This window comes from Meriones unguiculatus, chromosome 9, assembly GCF_030254825.1.
Source record: "Meriones unguiculatus strain TT.TT164.6M chromosome 9, Bangor_MerUng_6.1, whole genome shotgun sequence".
Classification (NCBI taxonomy): domain Eukaryota; kingdom Metazoa; phylum Chordata; class Mammalia; order Rodentia; family Muridae; genus Meriones; species Meriones unguiculatus.
The window spans coordinates 81,916,940-81,927,272 of NC_083357.1; the positions used below are offsets into that span (position 1 = coordinate 81,916,940).

General features: G+C 37.1%; 1 pseudogene; it reads right to left on the reverse strand.

Annotated features, from left to right (window-relative positions):
• Positions 1 to 8,671: 8,671 nt before the first annotated feature.
• On the reverse strand, positions 8,672 to 9,789 carry LOC110542409 (large ribosomal subunit protein uL30-like; annotated as a pseudogene).
• Positions 9,790 to 10,333: the final 544 nt, after the last annotated feature.

Sequence of the window (10,333 nt, forward strand, 5' to 3'; positions counted from 1 at the left end):
TTCTTGTGGAGCTCCTGTTACCTCTAAGTCCTTTTAACCTTTTAACCTTTCCCTGACTTTTTCACAAGGCTCCATACACTTAGCCTGATGTTTGGCTGTGAGTCTCAGAATCTGCTTTGATCAGCTGCTGGGTGGAGCATCTTAAAGGACAGCTATGCAAGACTTCTGTAGCATAGGAGAGTACTGTTAGTAGTGTAAGGAGTTGGCTCTCTTCCATGCGATGGGTTTGAGATTCATTCATAATATATTCCTAGACAGCATTTAAGTTTTTTTAAAATATATATTTAATGATTTTATCACCAGACATTTGAAGTCCAATAAGCACTGCTTGTCCAGATTTTTCATTTAAACTCTCTATATGTTGCATATAATGCATTCTTAAAATTAATTTATTTTTTATTAATTAGAGTTTATTCACTTAGTATCCCAGCTGTAGACCCCTACCTCACCCCATCCCCATCTCACCCTCTCTCCTTCATTTACTCCCATGACCCTCCCCACGTTCACTGATGGGGAGGTCTTCCTCCTTTTCCATCTGACCCTAGCCTATCTGGTCTCATCAGGACTGGATGCACTGTCTTCCTCTGTGGACTGGTAAGACTGCTCCTCCCTCAAGGGAAGGTGATCAATGAGCCAGCCACTGAGTTCATATCAGAGACAGTCCCTGTTCCCATTACTAGGGACCCATTTGGACGCTGAGCTGCCATTGGCTACATCTATGCAGGGGTTCTAGGTTATTTCCATGAATCTTCCTTGTTTGGAGTATTAGTCTCAGAAAAGACCCCTGTGCCCAAATGCTTTGGTTCTGTTGCTCTCCTTATGACACTTCTGTCCCCTCCAGGTCTTTCTATCTCTCCCTTCTTGCATAAGATTCCCTCCACTCTGCCCAAAGTTTGGCTATGAGTCTCAGTATCTGCCCAGGTACCCTACAGGGTAGTCTTTCAGAGGCCCTCTGTGGTAGCCTCCCGTCCTATCCCGTTTTCTCCCTCTTCCGATGTCTATCCTGTTTGCCTTTCTGTATAAGGATTGATTATCTTATCCAGGGTCCTCCTTCTTGATTAGCTTCTTTAGATATACAGATTTTAGTATGATTATCCTATTTTGTAAGTCTAATATCCACTTCTAAGTGAGAATATACCATATGTGTCTTTCTGCTTCTGGGATACCTCACTCAGGATGATCTTTTCTGGTTCCCACCGTTTGTCTGCAAATTTCATGATTTCCTTGTTTTTAATTGCTCTATTCCATTGTGTAAATGTACTACAATTACTATATCCATTCCTCAGTTGAGATACACCTGGGTTGTTTCCAGCTTCTTGCTATTACAAATAATGACTCCTTTTATTGAGTGCTATTCTTTTTCATTATTTTCAGTGGATTTATTATAACACATCTTGGTATTTTTTTCTCTATTTTCCTTAACATCATTTATATTAACAATATCAGATTAATGTCACCAGACTTGGAAATATTCAGGTTGTTAACATTACCTCCAGTAATTTTTCTCTCCTGTCCTTCAGACTCTCTATTTCTACAGTTCTCATTTAAAATGATAGTAGAAAAACTTGATAGGTTTCTACAGATCATTATTCTGTGTTTCATTACTTTTTTTTTTTTTTCGGGGAAAATTGTCTCTTTTATTTATTTTTTTTTCAATGCAGTTTATTCAGGAACCTTGAACAATCATGTGACCCAGGGGAAAGCCAGCCCACAGCTTAAATAGCCTCTGGGTAGCCAGCCCCAGCATGCCACGTGGGCAATGCAGATAGGTCCACATATATGGAAGCAAGCCAGATCCTCAGCCTTAGCCAAATGTGGAGTTGATGCGTTTCATTACTTTTAAAATCTGAAATTTAATTTGAATAGTTTCCACTACCTTTCATCAAAAAACATTATTTCATTTTTTCTGTATTTTGTAATCTGTTATTTATTATCATAAAGTAAACCTTTTATGTCATTTTTTATTTAAATTTTATAATTATATTTATGTTTCTTTTATAGTTACAATTTCTGTCTTGATTTTTTTTGTTCTTACTTTTAGAATTCTTGAAGGAATAAACTGTTTTAAAGTTCAGCACCTCTTTTTTGAAAGTTCTTTCAATTCTGGGTTTTGATTACAGTGAATGATATTTTTCTACCTGTTTATACTGTATAGATTGTTGCCATGTAGTATGTCTCAAATTTATTACACTCTATATTTTTGTAAATATCTCTTGATTTTGTTTCTTTTACAAAGCATGACATTTTGTTTTGCCTTGCATTCATTTTGCAAATATTTAAGGATAAATTTGCAGCCTCTAGATTCTAGAATCTAGATCATAATCCTCCCTCTGTCAGAGGAATATTTCGATCCTATATCTAACATTTAATCTTTCTGAATTTCTAGTGAATATTGTGTATATTCAACAGTCCTTACATTCTGCTTGTTCAACTGTGATTTCTACAGACCTGAGAGATCTGAGTGTTTTACAGTTCCATTATTTTGGTAGCAAATCTCTTCATGGAATTATTGTTTACTTTCATTTGGCATCATCATTTGGGATGAGAGTTTGGAGTTAAACAGTGATAAGAATCCAGTTTATATGTTTGTGGCTCCTGCTCCATCATTCTGCTCCTTAAATTATAGTGTGTGGCTTCTCTGATTTCCTCTATGTGCCATGTTGTATCAACCTGAATGCCAAGTCTGATTGTGTATTATAAATATAGTAAATATTATTGAATATGGAAAAAAAGCTTAAAATCACCACAGGATTTCCAATCTCCCTCAATAGGCATGGGAGCCAGAGTGCGGTCACAGCCCTGGACAGGCTGTCTTTTGTGTGTTTGCTTGTTTTGCAATGGAGGAAAGTAATTCTTTTATATGTATTCTTCAATCTTCATGATTTTCTGTCAGAAGCAATAGTTTTATATTAGGTAGTCCATCATGGTCCAAACTAGATTCTGGTCAATGTATTTCTCAATTACTGGAAAGCTAAAGTTTGGACTTAATTATTCCATTAGTATGATTTTGACATCTAGAAGACTTTTTCTACAGATTCTGACTCTCAAAGAATGAATTTGTTAATATTTATATCTAAAAATAGAATTGTTTCACGTTGCTATCTCTTTATAGATTTGTTTTAAGACATATTCAATTTCATTACCAATAATGCATCCTTTCTGAATTTTATACTCAGGACATTTGCCAATATTTCTGGGGAAAAGGCTCTCTGTACTTAATTGTTGCTGATACTTTTTTTGTTCTCTGGCTACATGCCTCTGCATTTTGCCTGATCAGCATTTTCTGAGTTCCTACTTTGGTAAGAAAGCAGCTAATACATCAGCTTGCGTTGAGGAAGTAGTAATATCATCCAGCTTGGGTCTTAACTGAAATTAGACTTTTCCATTTGGCATGGCACCTCCCTTAGAGGTTTTAACAAATATCACTCATGACACAAGTATCCAAACTGCACTATTCTTTAAATGTAACACCTGCATTTTGAAGCCTATGTCTTATTATGTGCCATCTTCTGCTTTGCTTTCAAATCCATTGTTTTTAACATAAGGAGGATCCATGGTCAATTGTTACTACATAAGGAAGTCCATGGCCATGAATCTATAATGGATTCAATTCTTTTATCTTTCTACTTTGTGAATTCTGAAGATAAAAACTTATAGTTACCCCCTAACGCCTCTGCTTTTTCATAAGTGTTATTTTAAACATCGTTTTTATGTTATATTTTTAAAACCTGAAATTTTTTTTTTCTTTTTTTAATTTTATTTTGAATTTTATTTTTTTCTTATCAGTTACATTTTATTAAATCTATATCCCAGCCGTGTCCCGATCCCTCATTCCCTCCCAGTCCCTCCCTCCCTCCCTCATCTCCACTGTGCTCCTTTCCAAGTCCACTGATAGGGGGGACCTCCTACCCATTCATCTGATCCTGTTTTATCAGGTATCTTCAGGACTGGCTGAAAAGCCCTCTTTTGTGGCCTAACAGGACTGCTCCTCCCTTTGGGAATGGGGAGGCCAAAGAGCCAGTCATTGAGTTCCTCTTAGAAATAGTCCTTGTTCCCCTCACTTTGGGAAACCAATTGGTTACTGAGCTACCACAGGCTACATCTGAGCAGAGGTTCTAGGTTAGATCATTACATGGTCCTTGGTTAAAACCTGAATTTAAAATGAGCTTTAGAGATAATTTTGGACAGGTAATTTATTTTATTTTTCTAACCCTAATAACATCTAGAGTTGTTCATTTAGTTATTTTTATTTAATAAATTCATATAAATGGTAATGCGATCAACTACGCTACTTCTTAAATCTGGGATCATAGGACCTTCTCCTTCTTTAATAACCATTCATTTCTAGTTTGTTGCAGTTTTGTTTTTATATCTCAGAATTTAATATATATATATACACACATATATATATAATATTTAAAAAATTTTAGAAGAATGACAACTTATAGGAGCATGCATATGTATGACAGGAGTCTACCACAGAAGGCATCTGAAAGACTCACCTAGCAGTGTTTTAAAACAGACACTAAGACACATAACCACACCCTTGGCAGAGTGCAGGGAATCATATGAAAGAAGGGGAGTTAGTATGATATGGAAAGAATAGGAGCTCTACAAGGACCAAATATATCTGGGCACAGGGTCTTTTCTGAGACTGACACTCAACCAAGGACCATGTATGGATATAACCTAGAACTTCTGTTCCGATGTGGCCCGTGGTAGCTCAGTAACAAAGTAGTTTCCCAAAGTAAGGGGAACAAGGACTATTTCTAACAGGATCTCAAGGGCAGGCTCTTTGACTTCCCCCCCCCCCCGGGGGAGGAACAGTCCTGTTAGGCCACAGAGGAGGACTTTGCAGCCAGCCCTGAAGATACCTGATAAAACAGGGTCAAATGAAAGGGGAGGAGGTCCCCCCTATCAATACTAAATTTTTTAATAAAGGCACCATATAAAGACAGAATCATCATTCTGTTTTAAAAATCAGTTGTAAACAAAAGTTATCTTAACACCAAGAAAACCAAAACCTTGTTGGGAAAATTGTAATCACTTAACATTTGATTGTCTATCAGGGATGATCGGATAGCTTTACCATGGTCATTTGTAGCCTAGAAGTCAATACATAGCAACTTTCAGCAAGAGATATTTAGATGAATTATTCATTTACTCTACATTAGTCCTGATATGAATTTTATTTATTGTCTATCTCCCTATTAAAAAATATGGATTTGATAACTCAAAATATTTTTTTTTGTTTATTGTATGCCTTAGAGTCCATCATACATAATAATCCCCACAAATAAAAGAAAAGAAATGGAAAATGCATAAATTTTATTACCAATACATATAAATATTTGTAGACAGAAAACAAAAGATTTATGATAATTTTTTACAAAACATTTATATAGAACTCCTATGGTCAGTGACCTCAAGCTAATTTAGTCACAGTTCCAGAAGCTGTGAAAACATACAGCACCCTAACAATGCAAAAGGATGTGCTTCTCAGAAAAGCATCAGTAGGTGATGTTGTAGCAGTGTGAACATCAGAGCATAATAAAGAAGTCTAGATGTTAAGCTAACCACATATTAATGGAGTTTTTTATTTAATCAAGAGACACCTTAGGCAAGGGATGTTCAGCAAGTTTACCAGTGTACCAAGGCACGTTGTTTCACAATGAAGAATTTAGCACAAGAAATATACACTAAAATTACAAGAAAATTTTAGCACAGAGCATAGGAGAGTACATAATAAAGCAGTAGCCCAATACATTACTCTTTTTAAAAATTATATATCTCCATTTATTTATATATTTAAATTTTCTCTTAATTATGAATTTTTACACGTCTTATTATTTCCAAGATTTTGATGATTTTCTTGTTATTCAAATGTAATTTTTCTGCTCATTTTATTACTAATATTATCATTACTATTTATTACAATTTACTTTGCATCCCAGCTGTGCCCTGCTCCTTCATTTCCTCCCATTCCCACCCTACCTCCTTCTTTTCCCCCTGTCTTTCTCCCCTAGTCCAGTGATACGGAAGGCCTTCATTCCCTTTTATCTGACCATAGCCTATCAGATTTCATCAGAACTGGCTGCATTCTCTTCCTCTGTGGCCTGGCAAGAATGCAACCCCTCTCCCCCCACACACACACCAAGGACCATACATGGAGAGGACTGAAAACCCCTGCTCAGATGTACACATAAACTCAGTCTCCAAGTGCGTTCCCTAGGAAGGGAAGCAGGGGCTGTCTCTGGCATGAGCTCAGGGGTTGTCTCTCAATACATTACTATTGAGTATTCCATTTCATACTTAGTCATATATGTTATATGGTTATATAGCTGACAAGGTCTGATAGACAAGCAGCATCATAAACATGAGGGAGATGTGTCATTATTACGCCACACAGTGGCATTATTATGACTAGGATGTCACTAGACCAAAATAAATTTTCAGTTTTTTCATCTTAAGGCACCATGGAATTAGAGTCCATTGTTGATCAGAAAGTCTTATGTGGGCTTTTGCTTGTATATTATGGTTGCTGGTTTTTTTTTATGGATTTTTTTTTTTTGGTTTTGTATATGTATAACTCTTAGTGTGTGTGCTTTTCTTGAGCATTTGTAAATTATTGTTTGTTTTATTCATTTGTTTGCTTGTTTGTTTTCTAAAGAGAGAATGAGAAAGGGGGTAGAGTTGGGTGGATGGGAAAGTGAGAAATATATGGGCAAACTGGAAGATAGGAAATTCTAATCAGAATATAGTGTATGAAGAGGCACTTTCAATTAAAAAAATGTCTTTTTTTTTTTTTGTAGCAGCTTTATTTTTTTTTTCAATGCAGTTTATTCAGGAACCTTGAACAATCCTCAGACCCTGGGGAAAGCCAGCCTACAGCTTAAATAGCCTCTGGGTAGCCAACCCAGGCGTGCCACGTGGGCAATGCAGATAGGTCCACATACAAGCCAGATCCTCAGCCTTAGCCAAATGTGCAATTGTTCGTGACAGAGAGCACTCACCATCGGGAAGGTGGAAGGCGGAAACCAGCTCCATCTTTAAGGCATAGCATTCCGCAGCTCTCTACAGTTCCCCCTTTTTGTTTTAGACGCATCAGGCAAGAGTAGAGGTCTGATCTCTGATATTAGAAATAAATTGGGACTTTGTACCGATGTTCCTTTAGGTGTCATCCACCCAAAGAGCATCAGACCCGTCTGATACCTTTTTCTCAGAGGCGGGACCTGGAGCATCAACCCGCATGCAACCAGACATGCTCTTCTCTGGGTCCAAAGCGGCTGACCCTGAGTGCAGTGCTTAGCCTCGCATCCTAAGTGTAACATTTTAGCTTTTTATGGTATCCAACCATACTTGGGGAGAATGTCAACTTGGCTGTCAATGAAAATATGCTGGACTTTGAGTCACTAGCATATAACATGAGAATTTTTCCTGTGCTGCAAATCTGTCTAAACAATTGTCGAGCTATATTTTAGGTAATTGGACTGGAGAATTCGATACTATGATGGAGCAGCTGAGAGTGGCCATTGTCACAGTAAATTCTACCGGAGTGGACGCAGGATTAGCCACAGGATTATCATCATGGATTGCTGCAGCCATGAATCATGTGAAGGAATGGGCGGGCATGGGAGCGTTAGCAGGCCTTCTGGTGTTGGTGTCCTTGGTTTGCCTGTGGTATATATGCAAGATTAGAGTCTCACAACAGTGTGATGCAGCCATGATCATTCAGGCCTTTACAGCCATTGAAGCAGGACATTCTCCCCAAGTATGGTTGGATACCATAAAAAAAAAATGTCTTAATGTGGCTCATAATTAGTATCATATCCTTACTATTTGTGTTAATTTCAACTACCTTTCTTTATTCATTAACTTATATGTGGTGTATGTCTCTCTCTCTCTCTCTCTCTCTCTCTCTCTCTCTCTCTGTGTGTGTGTGTGTGTGTATGTGTGTGTGTGTATGTGTGTGTGTGTGTGTGTGTGTGTGTGTGTGTGTGTGTGTGTGTAGAGGGAAAGAAATAGAGAAAGGCTGGGAAGAAGATAATAATGGATAGTTGCAGAACGTGTTCCTGTATTAATTTTTGGCAGACATATGTATCACTTGCCTAGTTTAATATTGCATCAGGTTAGGAAAATATCCAACAATGCACTATTTTGAAATACCTGCAAAAGAAATTCAGAAGAAGAAGTGAGCCAAGGATTGGAATGATTTGAACACACACTGAAACACTGATTAAGCATCTCCTAGGCCCAGGTGCACATTACATCATTTGTCAACAACATAAAATTCACATCCAGTTTCCTACTCTAATTGTAAAATTAATTTGATGGATAAGTTATAAATCCTTAAAATGTTATTTAAAATAACATGCTTATGTTTATATTGAAATAGCAATAAATATCATTGTACACAGCTGAACAGGACACACTTTTGTTTCTTTATAACTCATTAACTAGTATTCTACACAGCGTTTGCTATATTAAGAACATGTACCTACTCATATACAACTTTCATTCCCTTGGAAAAGGAATCTTCATTTTTTTCTCTCTGAAGTACCAAATTACTAAGCAAATAATAAAATTAATATTTTTCAGTCTTCTTGTCATCTCTTTTGTTTTGCCACTGATTGTTAACTGACCAGATAACAAAAATACTGTGGGAGACACCTTAGTTCACCATTTTAAAAAGCGTATTTATCTGGTCTTCTGTGTTGCCAGCATCTCCAAATTCAACAAAATGAATTGTCTTCTTTTTTTTTTCCATTCCACCTCATGGAGAAGATAATTTGAAGGACTCCAAGAGGTCATTTGCTTCCTTGAAGCATTTTCCAGCTATATAGAGCTCATGAATTAGACCCTCCATGCAGACGATGGTATATTTACCAAGAGATTGAATAATCAAGGCATTATCTGTCAAGGCAAATCTCTGTTTTACTGGCTGACTTTGGGATAAGCAGGGTACCTCCATGCAAACTGCAGCTCCACAACACTCAGCTTTCATTGCGTGAAGCCTTGTTGGGCTTAACACAGGTGATGCTGCAGATCCAGCCCAAACACAACATTCGCAATACCTTGTGGACTTTTGGGCTTAAACCATTGATACCTTGGATTCTAATGACAAACACCAATTTCCGTTCTTCAAGTACATAGAAGTTGCAGCTTTTCTTACTATCCTATCCATTATCATCTCAGTCCTGAATTTCTTATGATACTACTTTTGGTTTTGTGTTTGTTTGTTTGTTTTTGTTTTTTTCATTGATAGCCTTCCTCCTTGACTTTCAAAGCGTTTTTTAAATTTATTTATATATTTATTTATTACAATTTACTCACTTTGTATCCCTGCTGCAGTCCCCTCCCTCATCTCCTCCCAGTCCCACTGACTCTCCCTCCTCTCCCCCATGTCCTTTCCCTAGTTCCCTGATAGGAGAGGAACTCCTCGCCTTCCATCTGACCCTAGTTTATCAGGTCTCATCAAGGCTAGATGCAACATCTTCCTCTGTAGCCTGGCAAGGCTGAACCCCCCATGGGGAGATGATCATAGAGCAGGCCACTGAGTTCATATCAGAGACAGCCTCTATTCCCATTACTAGGGAACCCTCTTAGAGACTGAGCAGCCATTGGAGACTGAGCAGTCTATGGGCTTCCTTTGAACAAGGGTAGGTCACCGCAGTTTTTAAAACAAACTACTTCTGGCAGGTGCTTCATTTTCAACTCTGCAATTCACTTTTTCGTCAGGGTTCCTGGTAGAGCAGGAACCTTCTTATCCTTTTCTGGCACAGCCTGCATGGTTCCAGCTGGCAAGCGGAGCAAACAATTCTCTTGGTCTACTTATGTATTCCTATTTAGTCACAAAATGCACAGCTTTCTCTATCTAGTACAAAAGAACTCTTGTCTTTCACAATGGTCTTTGTAGTATTTGATCAGAGGATTTCTATGCCAACCATGATATTTCCTGAATTTCTGTTACATTTTTTTCTTTTTCTGATAATATATATCAGAATCTTGTCTGCAAGGAAATAGTATCAGACTAAAAATCATAGATGACTTTTTCTCTTTTATTGAATAAATATTTTCCTAAACTTCACAATAATTTAGATTTTTTTTCTATTTTAAAATCAAAATTTCCACGTTCCACTTTGTTAAGATAGAAAACACATGTAATTAGTAATTGCATGCATAGTGCTTTATTATTATTAGATTTGAATGGTTTTGAGTAACTTTTCCTTTCTGAAAACAATAATAAATGCTATTAATGCGGACTTGTAATTTATGTCTGTTTTAAATTAAAAGTTTGTCTGTTGTTTAGTGGTGTTCAGTAACAAAATATTTT